Below are 24,872 nucleotides of genomic sequence, written 5' to 3'. Positions count from 1 at the left end.
ATGCTTATTAATCAGGACACCACCAACAGCGTTGAAGACTCATTCTGAGAGAATGCTGGCCACCGGGACATGACAAAACCTCCAAGGCATGACAGGTGAGCTCAGGCCACTCTTCCATTTTTGAAGACCAAAATGCAAATGGGTCCAAACCCCCACTGATGGCATTAATATTGAGATCCAGATACTCCTGCACCATCCTTTCCAGTCGTTCACAACGTGTCAGATTTGCACTCTGTTCTGCTGGTGCACGGATTGGTCTAAAAAATGTGTGAAACGACTCACAGAAATTGCTTGTGCCACTTACACTGCTGCTGCTGCTAATGTTTTGGCGATGTGACATCTTGATATTCCCAGGTTTTGAACGTCTAGAACTGGGATGCACCCTGCGTGCCTCACTGCTCTCTTGAGGAAAACCATTCTTAGGATTGTCTACAACAGTCTTTTGATACTCCAGTACATGTTCATCCCTTTCCAGAGGGAGAAGGTATCTGGGTAAATTTAGTCTTATACAGTGGATCTAACAGAGTGGCAACCCACTCAGCACTACTTCTAACCCTAAGAATATGAGCATCATGTTGAAGATAGTGCACTAAGAATGTGCTCGTGTGTCAAGCGCTTCCATGACATCCAAGTCCATGGTGTATTGGTGGTGGGGTAACACGCAAGGTTACTTCCTCCATCCCCTCCCACCAACCACGAGACAACAGGCAGGGTATCATTATCTTTTTCATCTCCTGACTGATCACCTCATCCTCCTTCATTTGTTCCTCAGCTCCTGCACCTTCACTAACAGTTTGTCTGGTACAATGAGCCCCCCTCGATTGCTGTAATCCACCCACTCATGGCACCTGCTTGTGCGACAACAGTCCTTAACTTTAAGATACCGTTATCCCTTCCACATCCTCCTCTGCTTCCACTTCTTCCTCTGGGATTACCACCCTCCTCATACAGCCTATTCAAAGTGTGCTCCAGCATGTAGATGACTGTAATAGTGATGCTGACTATGGCATCATCAGCGCTAACCATCTTAATAGCCTTTTCAAAATTGTATAGAAGGTGCAGAGGTCCTTTATCTGTGTCCACCCTGCAAGCGTGATTTGCACCACATCCATATTGCGTTGGCCCAGGCTTTGCAAAAGGACATACTGTACCAAGGCTCGTTGCTGCTGCCACATGTGCAGAGTGGAATTTCACCTTGTCGAAACATAGCAAATCAAACGGTTAACCAATATCTGTTGGTAACAGATGTCGTCAGTGATCTTTGGATAGAACAAGATGGTGTTTGTTCACTTGAGCTTTCAATAACGTTAACATCTAACCCACCACATACTCGTCAAAATATAAACCTATTCCCCTTCCATCACTACCTCTCTTTTTCATGTTGAATATAGCCTAACCCTCTTTTAACCAGCTGTTTCACAAGCCTAGGCCCAGACCTGTCAGTCACCTGTGACTAAATTAATAATCAGTATCGATTGGCTGAGATAGTGTGGCTAGATCACAGACTTAGCACAGACATTTTGATTGTAAAATGAGGTCTAGTGCCTGCACTGGACTATTATTCCAAATGATTTGGATTATGAAATGAAGCCTGGTGCCGGCACCAGATGATATTCTCTGCACCAGAATGTTATCTGAAATTTTTTTGATTATGAAATGAGGCCTGGTACCTGCATCAGACTATTATCCTAAACAATTTGGATTATGAAATGAAGCCTGCTGCCTGCAACACATTAGTAGCACAAAGTACTTATATTATGAAATGTGGGCTGGTGGCAGAACCACAGAATTATCCCAAACGATTTTGAATATGAAATGAGGTCTGGTGCCTGCACCAGACTATTATCCCAAATGATTTGGATTATAAAATGAGGCCTGGTGCCTGCACCAGACTATTATTCTAAATTATTTGGATTATGAAATGATTCCTGATGCCTGCAACACATTATTAGCACAAATTAATTATATTATGAAATGTGGGCTGATTTTGTAATTAGGTCTGGTGCCTGTACCAGACTGTTATCCCAAGCGATATAGATTATGAAAATGAGGTCCAGTTCCCGCACTAGACTATTATCCCCAACGGTTTAGAGCAGGAAATGTGGCCTTCTGATTCCTCATTGCAACACAGTTTTATCCCACACAATTTGGATAAGCAATCTGGGCCTCCTGGCTGAAACCCACTGTTATACCTAACAATTTCTAAGTGGAAATCTGGCCTTCTGATTTGTTACTGAAATACAGTTTTATCACAAATGATTTGGATTAGCTAATTCGCCCTCCAGGCTGCACCCCAATATTAGGTCTAACGATTTTTAAGTGGAAATCTGGCCTTCTAATTTCACACTGAAACACAGTTTTATTGCAAAGGATTTATAGTAGCTAATTGGACCTCGTGGCTGCACCCCAATATTAAGTCTAATAATTTTTAAGTGGAAATCAAGCCTTCTAATTGCTACTGAAACATTGTTTTATCACAAACAATTTGGATTAGCTAATTGGCCTGCCGGGCTCCACCCAATATGAGGCCTAATGATTTCTAAGTGAAAATCTAGCCTTTTGCCACTGGAACACTGGTTTAAAGCAAGCGATTTGGAGTAGCAAATGGGGCCTCCAGAGACTGCCACACAGTTTGTGCACAATCTATTTCGATGCTGGAAGATCAATTTCACATACGACATGATCCTATGTATTTAACTGACAAGTTCCCTTTCAGCAGCAGCACTAGCAGAGGAGCAACATCTCTGCACTCTGACACTGAGACAATGGCTCCAGCAAAACAAGATGTCCGCTTTTTATATGGCCAGGGACATAAGACTTCGGCAGCCAATCACAGAAGACCTTGTGTCATGACATTGTCAATGGTTTCTGTGCCTTGATGGGCTGCCTGAATCAATACACATAAAGTTAAGGGGGAAAAAAGAGTGTGCTGCTCCTCTAACCTCTCCACATGCTACTCTAACGTCTCCACCTCTCCACATCCCCTCCTTTCATCAAACATGTCCCTCAGTCCACACCACTCATCATACAACACTACTGTCCTAGACAGAGTAATAACTAAAGCATTAGTGTAAATTCAATGATTTACCGAACTGTGACTGAATTTTGCCAACTTTGAGTAAAAATGCTTGTGAAAGCGATCATCATAAATCCTAATGTGCTCTGTTCATGCCGACATGTGGTCTGTGCCTGAGTGATATGTGTCCTGTGCCTGTAAGACAGGAGTCCTGTCTGAGTGATAAATATGATCTGTTCTATGTGTGCCTTGCACTTGAATGATATGTGCCTTGTGCTGAGTGATGTGTGTCCTGTGCCCATGCGTTGTGAGCCTTGTACCTGTGTGACATGTACCCTGTGCTCATGCGATATATGCCCTGTGCCTGTGCAATGAGTGATGTGTGCCTGAGTTATGTGTGACCTATGCTGTGCGATATGTGCCATGTGGCTGAGTTATGAGTGCCCTGTGCCTGTACGACATGTGGCCTCTGCCTGAGCGATATGTGCCCTGTGCCTGTAAGACATGAGTCCTGTCTGAGTGATATATACCCTGTGTGACATGCTGTGTGCCATATGTGCCTTGTGCTTGCGTGATGTGTGCCTTGTGCTGGAGTGACGTGTGCCCTTTGCGTGTGTGATTTATGCACTGTGCCTGTGATGTGTTCTGTGTGCCTGTATGATGTGTGTCCTTTGCCTGTGTAATGTGTCAAGTGTCTGAGTGTCATGTACCCTGAACCTGTGTGATATGTTACCTTTACCAAAAGTGTACCATGTGCCTGTGAAGATGTGTGCCCTGTGCCTATGAAGACATACAGTGGGTACGGAAAGTATTCAGACCCCTTTAAATTTGTCACTCTTTGTTTCATTGCAGCTATTTGGTAAATTCAAAAAAGTACATTTTTTCATTAATGTACACTTTGCACCCCATCTTGACTAAAAAAAAACAGAAATGTAGACATTTTTGCAATTTTTTTTAAAATAAAAACTGAAATATCACATGGTTATAGGTATTTAGACCCTTTGCTCATTATTGAGTAGAAGCACCCTTCTGAGCTAGTACAGCCATGAGTTTTCTTGGGAATAATGCAACACGTTTTTCACACCTGGATTTGGGGATCCTCTGCCATTCTTCCTTACAGATCCTTTCCAGTTCATCAGGTTGGATGGTGACCATTGGTGGACAGCCATTTTCGGTTCTCTACAGAGATGCTCAATTGAGTTTAGGTCAGGGCTCTGGCTGGGCCAGTCAAGAATGGTCGCAGAGTTGTTATGAAGCCACTGCTTTGTTATTTTAGCTGTATGCTTTTGGGTTGCTGTCTTGTTGGAAGGTGAACCTTTGGCCAAGTCTGAGGTCCAGAGCACTCTAGAAGAGGTTATCATACAGGATAGCTCTGTACTTGGCCGCATTCATGCTTCCTTCAATTACAACCAGTCATCCTGTCCCTGCAGCTGAAAAACACCCCCATGCTGCCATCACCATGCTTCACTGTTGGGATTGTATTGGGTAGGTGATGAGCAGTGCCTGGTTTTCTCCACATATACCGCTTAGAATTATCAGCAAAGAGTTCTATCTTCATCTTATCAGACCAGAGAATCTAATTTCTCATAGTCTGGGAGTCATTCATGTGTTTTTTAGCAAACTCTATGTGGGCTTTCATATGTCTTGCACTGAGGAGAGGCTTCAGTCGGGCCACCCTGTCATAAAGGCCTGACTGGTGGAGGGCTGCAGTGATAGTTGACTTGGTGGAACTTTCTTCCATCACCCTGCTGCTTCTGTGGAGCTCAGCCACAGTGATCTTGGGGTTCTTCTTTACCATCTCACCAAGGCTCTTCTCCCACAAATGCTCAGTTTGGCTGGATGGCCAGGTCTAAAGCACCGGAGTGCCCTGAGACATCTGATCAAACACTTGGACACTCCGAAGTGTTGTTCTCTTTTTTATTTATTGATTTGTGCCTCTCTCCCGGTCCACCTGAAGCGAGGCAAGATGACATTCCATGTAGCGATGGCCAAATATTTGAGCAGCCACGGTCACATGAAGGCAATGGTGTTAATGTGTCACAAAAGGTGGACAATGATGAGACACAATTGCCAGAATCTCAGTAGGAGGACCCGGGTAGAAGAACAAGTGGTGGATGATATAGTATATAGTAACTGACCCAACCTGGCAGGAGGACATGCAGAGCAAGGACAGCAGCACACAAGGGGATGAAGGCATAGCACCCCAACAGGCAGGAAGATGCAGTGTGTTGTCTGCAGACAGAAGGCAGGCAACCGTTCCACGTAACACCAACATGACAGAAGTTGCCAATCCAACTGTAAGGTCTTCTGGTTGTTTTTGAAAGACTTTGCCAATAACCCCAAATAGGCCATTTGCAACATCTGCCACACCTGCATCAGCAGTGGGAGCAAAACTACCAGCCTGACCACCACCAGCATGATCGGGCACATGGCAGCAAAGCACCTGACTTTGTGGGCCAAACCACAGGCACCAGGAACAGTGTCTGCGGGTAACACCACTCATTTTCCACTGTTGTGAGTGAAAGCCAATCCTCTGTCCACTTGCATGTCAAGATGTCCCCTGCCTTGCACCTGCCGTTACCCAGACACAACTAGCACCATCATCGAGCACGTCCACCTCCTTGTCCCATCGCAGCCTTCAGTTTTCCATACCAAAGTTATTGGAACGCTAGCGGAAGTAGGCCTCCAACTCCCCACAGGCCACAGTACTAAACTCACAAATTTCTCGTCTGCTTGTGCTTGAAATGTTGCCTTTTAGGCTCGTGGAGACAAAAGATTTCTGCAACCTGATGGCGGCGGCCATCCCAAAGTATTCGGTTCCCAGCTGCCACTATTTCTCCTGATGTGCCATCCCGGGATTACACAAGCACGTGTCCCACAACATTAGTGTGACCTCAACAATGCTGATACTGAGAAAGTCCACGTAACAACAGACACGTGGACAAGTGCTTGTGGGCAGGAACTGTGCATAACACTGACGGCACACTGGGCTCACATAGTGGAAGCCGGGACCCAGTTGAACCTTGGGATGATGCACGTCCTCCCAACCCCGAGGATTGCAAGCCCTACATCAATCTAGGTTGTCCCCACAGTCTACAGCTCCTGCACCTCCTCTTCCGCCTTCTCTTCGGGCTCCATTTCTGAAAGTAGCACATCAGCCACAAGCTGAAAGAACTGCAGCACTGCCTCAGCCAAGTGCCAATAGGCTTTGCTGAAGGTAATCTGCTTAGGTGACAAACCGCACAATGCTGAAGAGTTGTGGACAGCTCTGAAAAAGCAGTCAGATCTGTGGCTGACACTCCTGAGCCTACAGCCAGGCATGGTCGTGTGTGACAATGGCTGGAACCTGGTCACGGCTCTGAGGCGAGCCGAGCTCACACACGGGCCTTACCTTGCCCATGTGATTAACTTCGTGATTCAGCTTTTTCTCAAAACCTGCCCGGAGCTGCTGGACCTGCTTATGAAAGTATGCCGACTGTGTGCCTGTTTTAGAAAGTCAGCTACAGCTTCAGCCACCCTTGCTGTGCTTCAGCAGCGTTTGCAGCTTCCGGCTCACCAACTGGTGCGTGATGTCCCCACATGTTGGAACTCTACACTGCATATGTTGGAAAAATTTGAGAGCAGAAGAGGGCAGTTGTTGACTACCAGCATCAACAAGGCCAACGTTATTCAGTTCAGACCCCACACATAAGACCTCAGGAGTGGACATGGATATCAGACATCTGTACCATCCTGCAAAACTTTGAGGAGTCCACCAAGATGGTGAGCAGCGATGGCGCCATAATTAGCATCACCATCCCGCTTTTCTGCATTCTGAAAAGCTCTCTGCTCACAATGAAAGAGGTTGAATATCAGGCGGAGCACAAGGACATGGAGCAAGCAGCCATGCAGGGTGATTACACACAGCGCAGCCTCATGTCATCCCAACATGGATTGGTTGACAATGAGGAAAAGAAGGAGGAAGAACAAGAGCTACTTTAATGTGGTATAGATGGTACTACAAGTACAACTGTCATACCATCTGTTCAGCATGGATGGCCTGAGGGCAGTGAGGAGAAGGAGGAGGAGAAGGAAACCTTGGTCATTCATCCTTTTGTGGAGGACACGGAAGGGTTTCCTGTTGCCAGTATGGCATATATGGCTGACTATGTAGTGCTGCCTTTCCCGTGACCCTCGTATTGTAAAAATTTTGGGTGACAGTCATTACTGGGTAGTGACACGTTTAGACCCACGCTACAAGAAGAACTTTCAATCTCTTGTTCCAGAGGCACACAAGTGTACTAAAATGGTGCAGTACCAGAGGGCCATCATTGCGGAATTATTAAAACAAATTCCCATCTGTATACGCTGGTGGCAGACATCACAGTGCGTTGGACAACCAAGGAGTACAGGCGAGAGAGACACAACTCCAATCCTGCAGTTGCAGGGCAACACTGGCAAAGTTCTGGGACAGTTTTCTCAGACGCTCCAATCGCCCTGGCCCAGAGGCGCGGGGTAATGTCACAAGGAATGGAATGTTCGGGAAGATGGTGAGGGAGTACCTTGCTGACAGTAGCAATGTCCTCCGTGATTCCTCTGTGCCTTTAAATTATTGGGTATCCAAGCTGGACACGTGGCATGATCTGGCTCTCTACACTTTGGAGGTCCTGGCCTGCCCAGTCGCCAGCGTTTTGTCAGAGCAGATTTTTAGTACTGCTGGTGGAATTCTAACAGATAAGGGCTAGTGATGAGTGAATATACTAATTTTTAGTGCTCTGAGTTTTAGTTTTTAGCACCGCAGCTGAATGATTTAATACATCTGTTAGCCAGCATAAGTACATGTGGGGATTTCCTAGCAACTAGGCAACCCCCACATGTACTTATGCTGGCAAACAGATGTAAATCATTCAGCTGCAGTGCTAAAAACTAAAACTCCGAGCACTAAAAAATACTCGGAGGACACCCGAGCGTGGTCGGGAAATGTCGAATAACGAGTATATTCGCTCATCATTAATAAGGGCATTCGCCTGTCAATTGAAAAAGCAGACGGGGGAAATGTTTGTCAGCCCTTACACTTAGTGTAAGGGCAGTACAAGTATAGGAGACCTGCTCCTTTAAATTGGGAAAACATTCATAGGAGGACATCCTCCACCTCTCTTTAGACACCACCACTAGAACACGAGGGTGATTGCATTCCGTGATGCTACATCCACTCTAGTTTTTTGCAAGGGTGTAGGATAGCCGAAACAAGTTTTTGAAAAATGTTTTGGGAAATGTTTATCAGCCCACGCACTTAGTGTATGGGCATTCCAAGTATAGGTGAAGCGCTCCTTTGTAATGTAAAAATTTTCTTATGAGACCCTCCTCCACGTTTCTTCCAAGGGGGATTGTGGTAAGTGCAAATTACGGCCAGAACTTGCATTCACTTCATGGACAAAATTTATGGTAATAAAAAAAAAATAATAATGGAACTTTTGTTTCATGTGGCCATCCAGTACGTGGTTTCAAAGGGTTATTGGAGTGCATGTAACATTGGTGCAGGGCAGACCTTGCATTCAGTGCATAAGGAAACAGAATGGGAGACACACTTTCTTCTAACGGGAACAATTTTGACATGAGGCCCTCAAGTACGTCTGATGAAATGGTTATTGGGTGCATGTAACTTTGGGGCAGGCCGTGCCTTGCATTCAATGTAACATTTTTTCAGGAGGCCCTCCTGTACATCTCGTGAAAGGAGCATTGGGGTGCGTCCTAATTTTTGGCAGCCCAGCCACTCACTGCATGAGGCAATAACAGTATAGGAGACCCACTGTTTAATGGCTCTTTCAGAAGATTAATACCGCCTGATACCCCTCTAAAAATAGGCTCTGTGGGTTTAAGAGTCCCTCCTTCATAAATGAAACAAGATGTATCTGCTTATGTGTCACACAACACATGGCCAGCTAGGGTTGTTAAATGTTACAATGACATTTCCCAGTGAATGCATTTGTATTGGTTTAAAGCAGTGCTAAATTTGAAAATCGCATCAAAAACGCAGCGTGTGAACATAGCCCAAGTGGTGGAGGAACATTTTTGTTTGGGGTTAATTGCTTTGCCTTATATACAAGTCTTTACCCTAGGAAGAATGTTCCTTAACATATCGCCCAGCAAAATCCATTTTGGTTTTGGTTTTGTATGTTTTTTGGTGCACCTGTAAAAATGGCATGAAACTCTGACAACATTGTTTACAATTGTGACCTAAGAGTCAGAAATGCTTTCGGAAACATTTGCCATGATGTTCCCATGTCATTTGAGCAGTGTTTCCATCTTTTTCAAACATTTTTATACCTTAAAAGGACCACCGGGGGGATCGTGGTAAAAATGCTCGGGTCTGCCATAGACTTACTTTGGGCTCATTTTTCTGTCCGAGTACCGGAGTATTACGAATTGTTCGACCCGAGGAACCAGCACCCAAGCATTTTAGTGCTCCCTCATCACTAGCTGCAATGAAACAAAGAGTGGAAAATGTAAAGGGGTCTGAATACTTTCCGTACCCACCGTATGCCTTGTATGATAGGTTCCCTGTATCTGTGCAACATGTACCGTGTGTTTGTGTGCTTGTGTAACATCTGATGTGTGCACTGTGCATGTGTGGAGAGTGTTATGTGTGCTCTGTGATTTTCCAATGCTTGTACTGTGATGTTCAACATAGTTTATTATAGGCAGAATGATACAAAAGGGAAAGGGGCCCATACACCATTAATGCATAGGGGCTTGTTGCTCTCAGTACCCACCCCTGCCCAGTGTCTCTATGTACAATGTACATTTCCATAATCCATAAAGCTAAACTTTTGTAATATGATATAGCCTTAATTAATATAGAGCACATAGGCCAGTACCTGCATGTAGGCTGGCATTTACCGTAGATTTTTTCATCCTCAGTGTAGAAGCGTTGTGTTTATTGAGTCAAACGGTGATAATAAAATGCTGTATTTGAGTTTTCATTTTTGTGCATGCAGAATTTATACTGGCGGTGTTTAATATTGGGCTGTGGCAACTTTGGCTATGACACAGTTCGTGCTGCCAAAGTTCATGATATGCTGCTGCCATTAAGCACAATAATGTAAATGTGGTCACACTGCATTTGGTAAGTTCCTATGACCACAGCACACAAGTGGAAAAAAAGCATTTTTATTTCTTTTAACCTGCAAGTTCCAAGACATCTGCAATCACTTTCATTATGATGCAATGCAATGCAGCATCAGTATAAAGTAATCACTGGATATGTAAGGGTGTGACAGGGGCTGTCATGTGCCTCTTAAAACAAAGTTTACACAAAGTGTGTGATTTTATTGCATTTTTGTGAATGTTATGATATGTGAGACTGCAAAGAGTTTTATAGGCACTGTGTTAAAGTAATGTAATGTGAGTAGTGATGGGCAAACCCCTGATTTTTCGGGTCTAGGGGATTCAGCCGAACAGTTACAAAATATTTGGTTAGGGGACCAGAACAATACCCGAACCCAGACTCCATTTACATGAATGGGGGGCCCGAACATCCAATGTTTCCATGCTGCCTATTATTGGTGGTAAGACCATTACTGCTGGTCTGAGGACCTGCGGCTTCCTGTCAGATGAAAAAAAGTTTTACCTCCTGTCACAGGCCCTGGCTGATGGGACTTCTACCACCACCAGCCTATACCTGCTGTCGCTGATAACACCTGCTGTTGCTCCCCCACATTTTTGACAACCAGCAAAGCTAAAGCAGACAGCTGGGGCGAGTATTCTCAGGCTGGTAAGTGGCCATGGATATTGCCCCCCCTCAGCCTAATAATAGCAGCCTGCAGCTGCCCCAGAAAAAGATGCATCTATTAGATGAGCCAATTCTGGAACTTTGCTTAGCTCTTCTAACTTGTATTGTTGCAGTGTCAGGTGAGGTTAATATTTGTTGGATTGATGTCACCTTTGTATTATCCAGTGACATCAAGCCCATGGATTAGTCATGGAGAAGTATCTATAAGACACCTATCCATTAGTAATCCTATAGTTAAATTGTAAATACACACACAGCCAGAATAAAGTTAGTTATTTAAAATGAAAAAAACACTTTTACTTTCTTATTTAAAAATAACAAACTGTGAGGATGCTAGAGGAACTTCAAAGGTGAACCCACTGGACCGCGACAGCCAACCTTCCCAGAGCGAGTAGACCCAGAGACACACCCCCTATACAGGGAGCGTTTGGGGCAGGCCCAAGGGAGACTACTGCCATGGCAGCTAGTACCTAAAGAAGATATCCAGAAAAGGGGTAACAAGGCTGGAGTACAGGAAAATGGACTGAGAAGAGGTGTAGGTAAAAAAGGCAGGAACAAAAGGAGTATGGGACACAAGGACAGGAAAGGAAAGCTGACGGATGGCTGGAGAGACAAAGGCAAGGCAGCGAGGACGACCAGGAGACACAGGGAGAGTGGAACTGTAAAGGAAACGAAGGAGAGAGGTCAGGTGAGGAAAACCAGACAATGAGGCACACTAAGGGTAGCAAGCTACAGGAGCAGGCTGGAGGATGGGATGTCCGAAGGACATGGGGCCAGAGTCACATGTAGAATACAAATGATCAACAGGCACCGCTGGAAGGAATTGGCAGGCAGATAAGGAAGGTGGTGGCATACCTTCCGGTTCAGAGTCCTCCAGGAGCACAGAGTGGAGAAGCAAGAGCGGCCAGGATCAACGAGGGATGAGTGCGCGTGAGCCGCAGAACCCAGTGCGCTCGCGTGGCCGAGGAGAAGAAGGAGGAGCCGGCCATGCGACAGGAGAAGCCCAAGGACGAGCAGGAATGCGCCGAGATGCTGCAGAGCGGTGAGTATCACAGGATACAGGCGGCGAGGTGAGCGGGAGCATAACAGTACCCCCCTCCTTATGCCCCTCCCTCCTAAGACAAGAAAGAATTTTTGCCAAGATTCGAGGAGCGTGAATGTTCTCCCGAGGCTCCCAAGATCTATCCTCAGAACCAAAACCCCTCCAATCAATGAGAAAAAAGGTCCTCCCTCTTATTTTTTTCATAGGAAGAATGTCCTTAACTTCAAAGACGTCATTACAAAAAATAGGCTGTGGAGAACGAGTGGAAGCGGTATGGAACTGATTAAGAACCACAGGTTTCAGAAGAGAAATGTGAAAGGAATTGGGAATACGGAGTGAGGCGGGCAACCTCAACTTATAAGAGACATCGTTAATACGAGTCAAAACCTCGAAAAGTCCAATATAACGAGGACCCAATTTGTGTGAGGGGATTTTTTAGCGGACGTACTTAGAAGATAGCCACACCTTATCACCGGGGTAAAATAGAGGAGGATCTAAGCGCCTCTTGTCTGCATGTCTCTTCATTTTGTCGGAGGCTTGTTTGAGAGTGATCTTAATCTCCTGCCAAATTCTGGAGAACTCCTCGTACAGATGATCAGCCGCTGGGACACCCGAGACAGAAGGAACCGGAAGAGGTATACCAGGATGTTGCCCGTAGACGGCAAAGAAAGGAGACTTGGAGAAGATTCGCTGGTATGATTGTTGTAAGCGATTTCGGCCCACGGCAGTAAGTCTGTCCAGTCTTTCTGATGGGAGTTAGAAAAATGACGAAGATAAGTTACCAAAGTCTGATTGGTGCGTTCCACTTGACCATTAGTTTGTGGATGGTAGGCAGAAGAAAAATCAAGGGTGATGTCCATAAAGCTACAGAGAGCTCTCCAAAACCGAGAGGTGAACTGGACTCCTCTGTCTGAAACGATGTGTTGAGGAAGACCATGAATACGAAAAATATGGTGGATGAAAACTTTCACCAATTCAGGAGCCGAGGGTAAACCAGAAAGAGGTATGAAATGAGCCTTCTTGGAGAATCTGTCAACGACGACGAGGATAACAGTACAACCAGAAGAAAGAGGCAGATCGGTAATAAAGTCTATTGCAATGTGTTGCCACGGATCAGATGGAACAGGAAGCGGATGTAGAAGACCGGAGGGTAGCCGTCTAGGAGTCTTGTTCTTGGCACAATACGGACAGGAAGCGATAAACCTTCGGACATCTTGTAGAAGAGTGGGCCATCAGTAGAAGCGAGAGACGAGTAAGAGAGTCTCCTTGATACCGACATGACCGGCCAACTTGGAAGCATGTCCCCAGCATAGGATTAGTCTCCTGTTGCGTACTGGAACAAAGGTTTTACCTGGAGGTAAAGAAGACAGAGTAACAGGTGCTACCATAATGACCTTGGAAGGATCCAGGATTTGCGATGGTTCCTCTTCCGAGTCAGTAGACAAAAAGGACCTGGATAGTGCGTCGGCCTTAAGGTTCTCATTGCCAGGACAAAAATGCAGTTCAAAATTAATACGGGCAAAGAACAGAGACCATCTAGCTTGCCGAGGATTAAGTCTCTGGGCTGAATGGATATATGCCAGGTTTTTAAGGTCCATGAATACCTTGAAAGGGTGAATGGCTCCCTCCAAAAGGTATCTCCACTCCTCCAATGCCAATTTGATAGCCAACAGCTCCCTGTCACCAATGGAATAGTTCTGTTCCGATGAGGAGAATGTCTTGGAAAAGAAACCGCAGGTGACAAGCCTCCCGGAGGTGGATTTCTGCGAAAGTACCGCTCCAGCTCCAACAGCAGAGGCATCTACCTCAAGGACAAAAGGTTTGTTTACCTCAGGACGATGTAGTACAGGAGCAGAGGCGAAGGCCTGTTTCAGAGACTAGAATGCGTCTTTGGCCTCAGAAGACCAGCTGTGAGGGTTGGCTCCCTTGCATATCAGAGAAACGATAGGACCTACCAGAGAGGAGAAGTGAGGAATGAACTGCCTGTAATAATTTGCGAAACCGATGAATCGCTGGATAGCTTTGACACCGTTAGGACCGTTAGTTGAGAACGGAAGACACCTTCTCCGGATTCATGCATAAACCAGAGTCGGAGATAATGTAACCCAGGAAAGGAAGAGACGACTGCTCTAAGGCGTACTTCTCAAGCTTGGCATAAAGCCGATTCTCTCTTAGACGCTGAAGTACCAGACGGACATGCTTTCTGTGTGTGGACAGATCCGGAGAAAAGATAAGGATATCATCCAAGTATACCACCACACAAGAGTACAGGAGGTCTCGAAAAACATAATTAACAAACTCTTGGAATACTGCTGGGGCATTGCACAAACCGAAGGGCATGACCAAATACTCATAGTGCCCGTCCCTGGTGTTAAAGGCAGTCGTCCACTCATCACCGGAGCGAATATGGACTAGATTATAGGCTCCACGGAGATCCAGTTTAGTGAAGATACCTGCTCCCCGTAGATGGTCAAATAGCTCCGTAATAAGTGGAAGCGGGTACCTGTTCTTAATTGTGATATTATTGAGACCCCGGTAGTCGATGCAGGGACGAAGGGAACTATCCTTCTTCTTGACAAAAAAGAAGCCCGCACCTGCGGGTGAAGAAGACTTCCGAATAAAACCTCTAGCAAGGTTCTCCTGGACATACTCAGTCATGGCTTGAGATTCTAAAGGATTAAGTGGATAAATTTGATCCTTGGGTGGAGTAATACCTGGAACAAGGTCGATAGGGCAATGATATGGGTGATGCGTTGGCAAGTTCTCCGCCTCCTTCTTGTCAAAGACATCCGCGAAGGACCAGTATGCCGAAGGTATGTCTGTAGGTACCAAGGAAGACCAAGGATTTCTCACCAGTTGAATGGAAAGTGGACACCTGGAGTGACAGGCATGACCCCAACGTAAAACATCACCAGATCGCCAGTCTAGGATGGGTTCATGAGTTCTTAACCAGAGAAGACCCAAAAGGATTGTATGAGACAACGAGGTCAGCACGTAGAAGGCAATTCTTTCCCGATGCAGGGCTCCGACTTGTAACTCCACCTCCTCTGTGACCAAGGTAATGGTCTCCCGCAAAGGCCTACCATCAACAGAAGCTATCCGCCAAGGAGTCTCTAGGGATCTGACAGGAATACCAAGTCTCTCGACCACCTCCAACTGGATAAAATTTCCTGCTGCAACAGAATCAATATAAGCCACCTAAAAAAAACGACTTGTACCAAAATTTACTAAAACAAAAAGAGTTAAAGGTAGAGAGGAATCAGTGATACCTAGGGAGGCCTCTTTTAGCTGGCCTAGGTGGAGGCGTTTCCCAGCCTCACCGGACAGGAACGCAGGAGATGGGAAGCACTGCCACAGTAAAAGCAGAGACCTTGTGCAATTCTCTCCTTGCGGCGTTGTTCTGCTGGCCTGAGACGATCCACTTGCATGGGTTCTAGTGCCGACACCGGAGACAAAGAAGCAAGTCATAAACGAGGAGGACTGCTAGAGGCAGAGGATAAGCGGAGAGGTTTTTTCTGTCTAGCAGCTTCGTGGAGACGTTACTGGAAACGTAAATCAATGCGAGTTGCAAGAGATATGAGGTCCTCCAAGGAGGTTGGTATGTCTCGACCTGCCAACTCATCTTTGATTCGGGAAGACAGACCGTGCCAAAAAGCTCCCACCAAAGCCTCATTGTTCCACCCCAGCTCTGAGGATAAAGTACCAAACCAAATGGCTTACTGGCCGACAGAAAGAGAACCTTGGTGTAGATTGAATAGGGACTGAGTAGTAGAGGCCAGACGACCAGGTTCGTTGAAGACTTTCCTTAAAATCTCCAAAAAAGCAGAGAGTAGGGAAACCAGAGGATCATCCCGCTCCCAGAGTGGATTCACCTAGGCCAAAGCCTCCTCCTCCAAGTGAGACACAACAAAAGCCACTTTTGCCCGATCTGTGGGGTATTGTTGTGGCAATAATTCAAAATGTAGTAAACATTGGTTTAAGAAACCCTGGCATAATTTAAGGTCACCACTATACCGCCGAGGTTTAGCCAAACGAAGGAGTGGATGCTGAGTGGGAACCGCAGCAGGAGCAGCGGCGGCAGATTGTAAGGCGAGAAGACGGTTATCCACCGAAGCCATGTAGTTAAAGATGTGACCCTGGGTGTCGCTTTGCTGCACGAGCTCCTGCTGGAGACTGGCCAGCTGGGATGCGTTCCCCGGATCCGTGGGCTGTATTACCGATAATCGGGACTCCACGGCTTTAAGAAAGGCCATGATCATGGTCTGATTCTCGCGAAAAACCCCTAATTCCTTTTGGGCGGTAGCAGAGGTACCAGTGGGGTCCATGGCCTGTTGATACTGCGGGGATGCAAGAGAAACTCCAAAGGTGAACCCGCTGGACCGTGACAGTGAACCTTCAGAGAGCAAGTAGACCCAGAGACCCACCCCCTATACAGGGAGTGTTTGGGGCAGGCCCAAGGGAGACTACTGCCGCAGCAGCTAGTACCTAAAGAAGATGACCAGAAAAAGGGTAACAAGGCTGGAGTACAGGAAAACGGACTGAGAAGAGGTGTAGGTAAAAAAACGGCAGGAACAAAAGGAGTACGGGACACAAGGATGGGAAAAAAAAGCTGACGGACAGCTGGAGAGACAAAGGCAAGGCAGCGAGGATGACCTGGAGACACAGGGAGAGTGGAACTGTAAAGGAAACGAAGGAGAGAGGTCAGGTGAGGAAAACCAGACAATGATGCACACCTTCAGGTTCAGAGTCCTCCAGGAGCACAGAGTGGGAAAGCAAGAGTGGCCAGCATCAACGAGAGATGAGTGCGCGCGAGCCGCAGAACTCAGTGCACGTGCCCGAGAAAAAGGAGGAGCTGGCCATGCGAGAGGAGAAGCCCGAGGACAAGCAGGAATGCGCTGAGATGCCGCAGAGCGGTGAGTGTCACAGGATACAGGCGGCGAGGTGAGCCATCGTATGGTGTTGGAGCCATTGTATGATAAGGATAGAACAAAGAATTTGTGCATGTTGATGACAGATGGATATAGTACCTGAAATGGTAGGAGTCAAATGTATCTTTGTTGTAATCTCTGCAGACGAGTCCTGGCTGGAGAATTTGTCATGTCAGTTTGGGCCAGATAGAAAAGACAGGAAAAGTGAAATATTCCATCAGAAAGAATGTCAGCTGTATGTCACTACCTGTAACTGTATATATTCTGCAGCACTGGTATCTACCTCTATATGGTTACCATATGGCAGTAATATTACTGTTGGTCCTCAATTTCTCTAAACCGTCCTCTCATGGCACCCCCCTCTCCGATCACAATCTGAAACTTAGAGATAATGTTATCCCTTCTGCATCCTCCTCTGCTTCCACCTCTTCCTCTGGGACCACCACTTTCCGTAGACTATTCAAAGTGTACATCAGCATGTAGATGACCAGAATAGTGACACTGATGATGGCATCATCAGTGCTAACTAGTGTTGAGCATTCCGATCCTCAAATATTGGGTATCAGCTGATATTCGCTGTATCGGAATTCCGATACTGAGTTCCGATATTTTTGCAATATCAGATACTGGAATCGGAAGTTCCATTAGTGCAATGATGCACTATAATGGAGTGTGGGCGGTGCGTGGGCAGAGACTGCGTGTGTGTGTGTGCGCGGGCGGGGTCTGTGCGTGACCGTGGGGGTCTGTGTGTGCCTGCCGGGCTCTTTACAGCTTGCCGGAGCTCTGTGCGGGCTTGCCGGGGCTCTGTGCGGCTTGCCGGGGCTCTGTGTGGGCTTGCCAAGCCTCTGTGTGGCTTGCCGGGGCTCTGTGCAGGCTTGCCGAGGCTCTGTGCGGGCTTGCCTGGGCTCTGTGCGGCTTGCCGGGGCTCTGTGCAGGCTTGCTGGGGCTCAGTGCGGGTTTGCCGGGGCTCTGTGCGGCCTGCCGGCGCTCTGTGCGGGCTGTAGGGGGTCTGTGCGGGCATTGTCTGATTGGACTACAAGTCCCATCGGACGATGCCTGCAACAGTGAGACAGTGATTGACACATTAGCCAATGATGGGACAGTAGTAGTCCCATCATCCAGCTAATGTGTTGAATGTAAAAAAAAATAAATAAATACTACATACATACAGTGGGGCAAAAAAGTATTTAGTCAGTCAGCAATAGTGCAAGTTCCACCACTTAAAAAGATGAGAGGCGTCTGTAATTTACATCATAGGTAGACCTCAACTATGGGAGGCAAACTGAGAAAAAAAAATCCAGAAAATCACATTGTCTGTTTTTTTAACATTTTATTTGCATATTATGGTGGAAAATAAGTATTTGGTCAGAAACAAAATTTCATCTCAATACTTTGTAATATATCCTTTGTTGGCAATGACTGTGGTCAAACGTTTTCTGTAAGTCTTCACAAGGTTGCCACACGCTGTTGTTGGTATGTTGGCCCATTCCTCCATGCAGATCTCCTCTAGAGCAGTGATGTTTTTGGCTTTTCGCTTGGCAACACGGACTTTCAACTCCCTCCAAAGGTTTTCTATAGGGTTGAGATCTGGAGACTGGCTAGGCCACTCCAGGACCTTGAAATGCTTCTTACAAAGCCACTCCTTCGTTGCCCTGGCGGTGTGCTTTGTATCATTGTCATGTTGAAAGACCCAGCCACGTTTCATCTTCAATGCCCTTGCTGATGGAAGGAGGTTTGCACTCAAAATCTCACGATACATGGCCCCATTCATTCTTTCATGTACCCGGATCAGTCGTCCTGGCCCCTTTGCAGAGAAACAGCCCCAAAGCATGATGTTTCCACCACCATGCTTTACAGTAGGCATGGTGTTTGATCGATGCAACCCAGTATTCTTTTTCCTCCAAACACGACAAGTTGTGTTTCTACCAAACAGTTCCAGTTTGGTTTCATCAGACCATAGGACATTCTCCCAAAACTCCTCTGGATCATCCAAATGCTCTCTAGCAAACTTCAGACGGGCCCGGACATGCACTGGCTTAAGCAGTGGGACACGTCTGGCACTGCAGGATCTGAGTCCATGGTGGCGTAGTGTGTTACTTATGGTAGGCCTTGTTACATTGGTCCCAGCTCTCTGCAGTTCATTCACTAGGTCCCCCCGCGTGGTTCTGGGATTTTTGCTCACCGTTCTTGTGATCATTCTGACCCCACGGGGTAGGATTTTGCGTGGAGCCCCAGATCGAGGGAGATTATCAGTGGTCTTGTATGTCTTCAATTTTCTAATTATTGCTCCCACTGTTGATTTCTTCACTTCAAGCTGGTTGGCTATTGCAGATTCAGTCTTCCCATCCTGGTGCAGGGCTACAATTTTGTTTCTGGTGTCCTATTAACAGCACTTTGGTCTTCACCATAGTGGAGTTTGGAGTCAGACTGTTTGAGGGTGTGCACAGGTGTCTTTTTATACTGATAACAAGTTTAAACAGGTGCCATTACTACAGGTAATGAGTGGAGGAAAGAGGAGACTCTTAAAGAAGAAGTTATAGGTCTGTGAGAGCCAGAAATCTTGATTGTTTGTTTCTGACCAAATACTTATTTTCCACCATAATATGCAAATAAAATGTTAAAAAAACAGACAATGTGATTTTCTGGATTTTTTTTGCTCAGTTTGTCTCCCATAGTTGAGGTCTACCTATGATGTAAATTACAGACGCCTCTCATCTTTTTAAGTGGTGGAACTTGCACTATTGCTGACTGACTAAATACTTTTTTGCCCCACTGTACATACTACATACATACATACTAAATACAACAAACATACTGCATACATACTACATACAACATACATACTACATACCTACTACATACATACAACATACATACTACATACATACTACATACAACATACATACTACATACAACATACATACTACATATACACTACATACTACATACATACTACATACTACATACATACAACATACATACTGCATACATACTACATACATACTACATACATATTACATACATATTACATACATACTACATACATAAAACATACTACATACCTACATACTACATACATACTACATACAATACATTCATACATTACATACAATACATACATACAGACATACAATACATATAACATAGAGTACATACTCACCATTACTTGTCATTTTGATCCCCAAAGCCATTGTCAACTGCAAAAAATATTAAAATAACTAACAACCAATATACTCCCTGTCTGCCGAAATCCACGAGTGTCCCATGACTATTTCCCGTGGAGAACGGCAGCATCAGCTGATGCGACCACTCTCTAGGGGCTCCAGGAATCCAATGATGGGAGGAAGGTATCCTTCCGCACTGTATTCCAAGATTCAAGATTCAAAGAAGCTTTATTGGCAGGACCAAATACACATCAGTTTTGCCAAAGCAAGTGTATAAAGGCAATAGGGATAGGGACTGTGGGGATGTTGGGTAGGAGCTGTAGGGAAGGTGGATGGGGGCAGATCCATTGTGGGGGCTATAGTCCATGGCATAGGGGAGGTGGATGGGGGCAAATCCATTGTGGGGGCTATAGACCATGGCATAGGGGAGGTGGATGGGGGCAGATCCAGGGTGGGGGCTATAGTCCATGGCATAGGGGAGGTGGATGGGGCAGATCCATTGTGGGGGCTATAGTCCATGGCATCATAGTTCTCTTTCTCGCAGTCTATGGCATTCGCTCACATACCGCGCTGCTATCTCCACTGCTCTCTCTTCTTCTCCCAGCAGGATATATGTTTTCTCTTCCTCCTTCATGGTGATGAAGTCTGGGAAGAGATGTGAGAGTCTCCTGAAGTGAGTGTCCCTCACTGCTGAGTATTTGGAGCAGTGTAGCAGGAAGTGGGTTTCGTCCTCTATGGCCTCCTGGTCACAGTGTTGGCACAGTCTTTCCTCCCTGGGCTTGTAGCTCTGCCTGTGTCGGCCACATTCGATGGCCAGACTGTGGGCGCTGAGTCTATATCGGCTCAGGATCTGGCGGTCTCTGGGGTCCGGGAGTTTCTCCAGATATGGCGCCAGTCTGTAGTCTCTCTGTAGGCTCCGGTACATGGTCAGTTTCTGTGAGCTGGTGATATCATTTTTCCATTCACTGACATACCTCTCCTGGCCTTCGTCTGCCATCTTCCTGATTCCAGCTTTTTCCCCCACCTCTGTAAAAAAAAATAGTCCCTAGTCTCACTTTTGGCATTGATGTATGAGAAATGTTCCCACGCAGCAGTTGCCATAAAGTGAGACTTTGAACTATAGTAACCTCAGTGATGCACTGGAGGAGCCATTGTCTCCTGTCAGTGTGTCAATGAGGGTCATATAGAGCCGTGACATCACCCGATGTCACTGTTCTATAGGGGAGATCTTCGTGGGACACTCGTTATTAATTGGACTACGGCAGACAGGTAGTATACGGTTTATTATTTTACATTTTTTGCAGGCGCTGAAGTATGGTAAGTATGGTTAAATGAAGAATATTAAAATATTTTTTTCCTAATGTGTGTGTGTTTTATTAACCCTTTATTACTATTGGTTTAATAATGGATAGGCGTCTTACTATAGCAAGGTGACATTAACCCCTTATTACCCCATATCCCACCACTACATGGGAGTGGGAAGAGAGGGGCTAAGTGCTGGAATTGGCGCATCTTACAGATGCGCCATTTCTCGGTCAGCTGCGGACTGGTATTTGTAGCCGGTGGGGGCAATATCCATGGCCCCTCTCTAGGCTATGAATATCAGCCCGCAGCTGTCTGCATAGCCTTTCTGGCTATAAAATATAGGTGGACCCCACGTCATTTTTTGGGGGGGTCCCCCTATTTTAATAGCCAGTAAAGGCTAGGCAGACAGCTGCTGGCTGATATTCATAGCAGGCTACAAATATTGGCCCCCGGCCATCGGCTTTCCCCCTCTGGCGCAGAAATTTGTGCGGAAGCCCACGCCGTTTTTTTCCTTTTTTTTAAATTCAACGCTCATTAAGGCTACTTTCACACTTGCGTCGGTACGAGTCCGCACACTTGAACGTTTTTTCGTGCCGACGGTCCACCAAAACACGACGGATCCGTTGCATGACGGACGCAATGTGTGGCCATCCGTCGCGATCCATCGCTAATACATGTTTATGGGTAAAAATCGCATCCTGCGAGCACATTTGCAGGATCCATTTTTTCCAAAACGATGGATTGCGATGGATTGCGATGGATTGCTAATAACGCAAGTGTGAAAGTAGCCTTAGAAACATCGGCCTTTCTATTATATATCTATGGATATATCTATCTATAGATATATTTATAGATAGATATATTTATAGATACATAGATGTATCTATCCATATATCTGGCTGCTTTCTCACATCAGTTTTTTGCCATCAGGCATAATCCGACGACTTTTGAAAAAAACGGATCCGTTTTTTTACGCCGGATCCATTTTTTTCCGCTGGATCATTTTTTTCTGCCGGATCTGTTTTTTCCACCGGATCTGTTTTTTCCACCGGATCCGTTTTTTTCCGCAGGATCCGTTTTTTTTACTCCGGATCCGCTTTTTTCCAAAGTATCCGCTTTTTTCTGCAGGATCTGTTTTTTTTCAAAAGCAGCATAAAAAAGCATGAACTCAAATGAACTCTTCAGCGTGGGAAAATCAGCTGGGAACTCCAAGTGTCCATTCAGTTCACCAGGAACAGTCTAACAACCAGCATGTTTGACTTGTCCATCAAAGACAAACCCAAAACTCCATTCAGGAAACTGAAGGACAAGCTGAAGGTCAAGCAGCTGTCACAGATGTTGCCATCCTCTACCATTGTGCTGAGCAACATCGGCTGACTGGACAGCGATGATGAGGATGAGAAGAACCCAAAGTTCAAGGCAGTAGCGTTCTTTAAGGGACGTCTATGAAAAATCTCCTAAACCAGGTCCAATACTTCTTTGGGCTTGGACAGCACCATCTCCTCCACAAGCGGCACCATTCACACCAATGCTGGAATCTCCATAGTTCTTCCCGATGTTGTCAAGAAACCTGCCAGCAGAAACAGCAGCGTTTCCACCAAGCCCACGGATAAAGACTGTGAAGCTTCGCCCAGGATGATGCACAAGAGGGCATTCAGTGATGAGGTCGGCCAACTCAAGCTCTTCCCAGAACCAAAGGTTGCACAGAACCTAAAGCCAAGGGGCAGCCCTATCTTCAAGTCTTCTGTCTGCATCAATGGAAGCCACATCTACATAGAAGTGCCTGCTCGAAAGCCAATCCCTCTGGAGAAATCTTCCCCTGCCCCAAGTCTTTTCACAGTAACGTAAGGAAAGCTGAGGACGTAATGGTCATGTTCAGAGGACTGAACCAACCTTCCAAGAAACTGGAGACTAAACCTCTGGATCCTGCTACGGAGGGACAGAATGCATCCTTAAAACAAATGCCACAACCAAATTCGATCAACAACCTAGTGCTCATGAAAGACCAACCCACAGAAAGGTCTGACTGGCCTATGGGACTAATTACTAAGATACTCCCTAGCCAGGATGGCAATGTGCAGAAGGTGGAATTAAAGGTCATCAGGAAAGGCAAGGCATAGACTTCTACAAGACCCATCTATGAACTTGTGCTGTTGTTGCATGTCGAGATTGTCTCTGCTGGATGAACACCACCGGTTCTGAACTTTTGGGTCTTCCTCTTGATATTGACATGAGTTATGTTTAATGCTGCAATTTCACATGCTTTTCCTTTACAGATTGTTTTTGTTATGGACTTTACTAGTGAAATCCCCAAAGTGAATTTCAGATAGGGAGTGTGCTGTTCCCTTCATGTCCTTTTCATATCTTTCAATTTGCTATTGTATTGTATTAATAGCTTGTTCCTTCATGCTTGTCTGCCGCCACCTACTGACCAAAGGCTGTGTGTCACTCCCTTGCTCCTCCTTTTACATTTTTCTAGAATGTGGGAGTGTCCTGCAGCCTTGTGTATGAGCTCACTTCCTGGCATCCATTTTACTTTCAGCCATCATGTGAGACGTACACATCTCTTTTCGGCTGAAGAAAGCAAAGTCTTTTGATTACACACACATTCAGTAGTGGCTCCAGGGGTGAACACCCACAATACAACCACAGGAACGGCTAAATGTACTATCTACTTCATACCACCTCATGTCTTTGGGTTATGGTTCAAATAAACCATCGCTGATTCATCTCTCTGCATCCACGTTTGAATCCATCCACCCAGGAGCAACACCTGGTCCTGTCTGCCCCGCTGCAAGGACACGAAGGTAGGACTTCTCATACTACACACCTTCAATCACCTTAAGTGGGGACACATTCTGTTGTGAGTTTTGTTTACTGACAGTGGCATTAACAGCATGACTACAGCGCAAAGTCATCGGCAGCATTGGTCACGCATGCTTTAGTCATGATGGCATCAATGCAGCAAGTAACAAGGTCTAGAGCAGTGGCGGAAACCTGGCACTGGACCTGGGGAGGGTAAGTAACACCTGGGTTTGTTACTTTTTACCTATATAAGCCTGTTCTCGAATAAAAGTTTACTCTGAAAAACAGTGTGCTATTGCTAAAAAACAGTATGTGCGGAAACCATTCGGAGGATGGGTAGGTTTCTGCCTACGTTTATATAATCTTGATAAAATGTTTAAAAGTAATTGGAGTTAATGCATTTCCAAAACACAAGATTTTATAGTAACTTGATCTAGATATCTAGACGAGTCTGCTATTTTTTTCAGGTAGCAGAAAATAGAAAATAGCAGACTGCTGCTAGTGCATTACGCGCAATAACATTCATCACTACCATAGTAACAAATTTACTCATCTCCTACTTCTGTAAAGGCTACAGTACTGCAGCCAGTAATCAGCTTGTAACCTCATTATTGTATACGCAATGAATACTATATACCAACTATTGGCAAAATTGGTTGATATTCCAACATATTTGCAGTTAAATAAGATATATTATGTATAATGTTGTTCATGGCAAAATTCATATTTAATATATTTATTTCATAAGACCATCAGCAAGCAGGAGCATAGACAATTTCTCACTTATTTGATAGAGTATTGCAAGAGGAAACTGTGACCCTGCATACGCTCATAAAGTATA

The 24,872-nt window shown here is 45.6% G+C and overlaps 1 pseudogene; it reads left to right on the top strand.

The window, feature by feature from the left end:
* Positions 1 to 16,627: 16,627 nt before the first annotated feature.
* Positions 16,628 to 23,074, top strand: LOC138646117 (rab11 family-interacting protein 5-like; annotated as a pseudogene).
* The last annotated feature ends 1,798 nt before the right edge of the window (positions 23,075 to 24,872 follow it).

The sequence above is a fragment of the Ranitomeya imitator genome, chromosome 7 (genome assembly GCF_032444005.1).
Source record: "Ranitomeya imitator isolate aRanImi1 chromosome 7, aRanImi1.pri, whole genome shotgun sequence".
NCBI lineage: Eukaryota > Metazoa > Chordata > Amphibia > Anura > Dendrobatidae > Ranitomeya > Ranitomeya imitator.
This window is presented reverse-complemented; position numbering and strand designations above follow the sequence as displayed.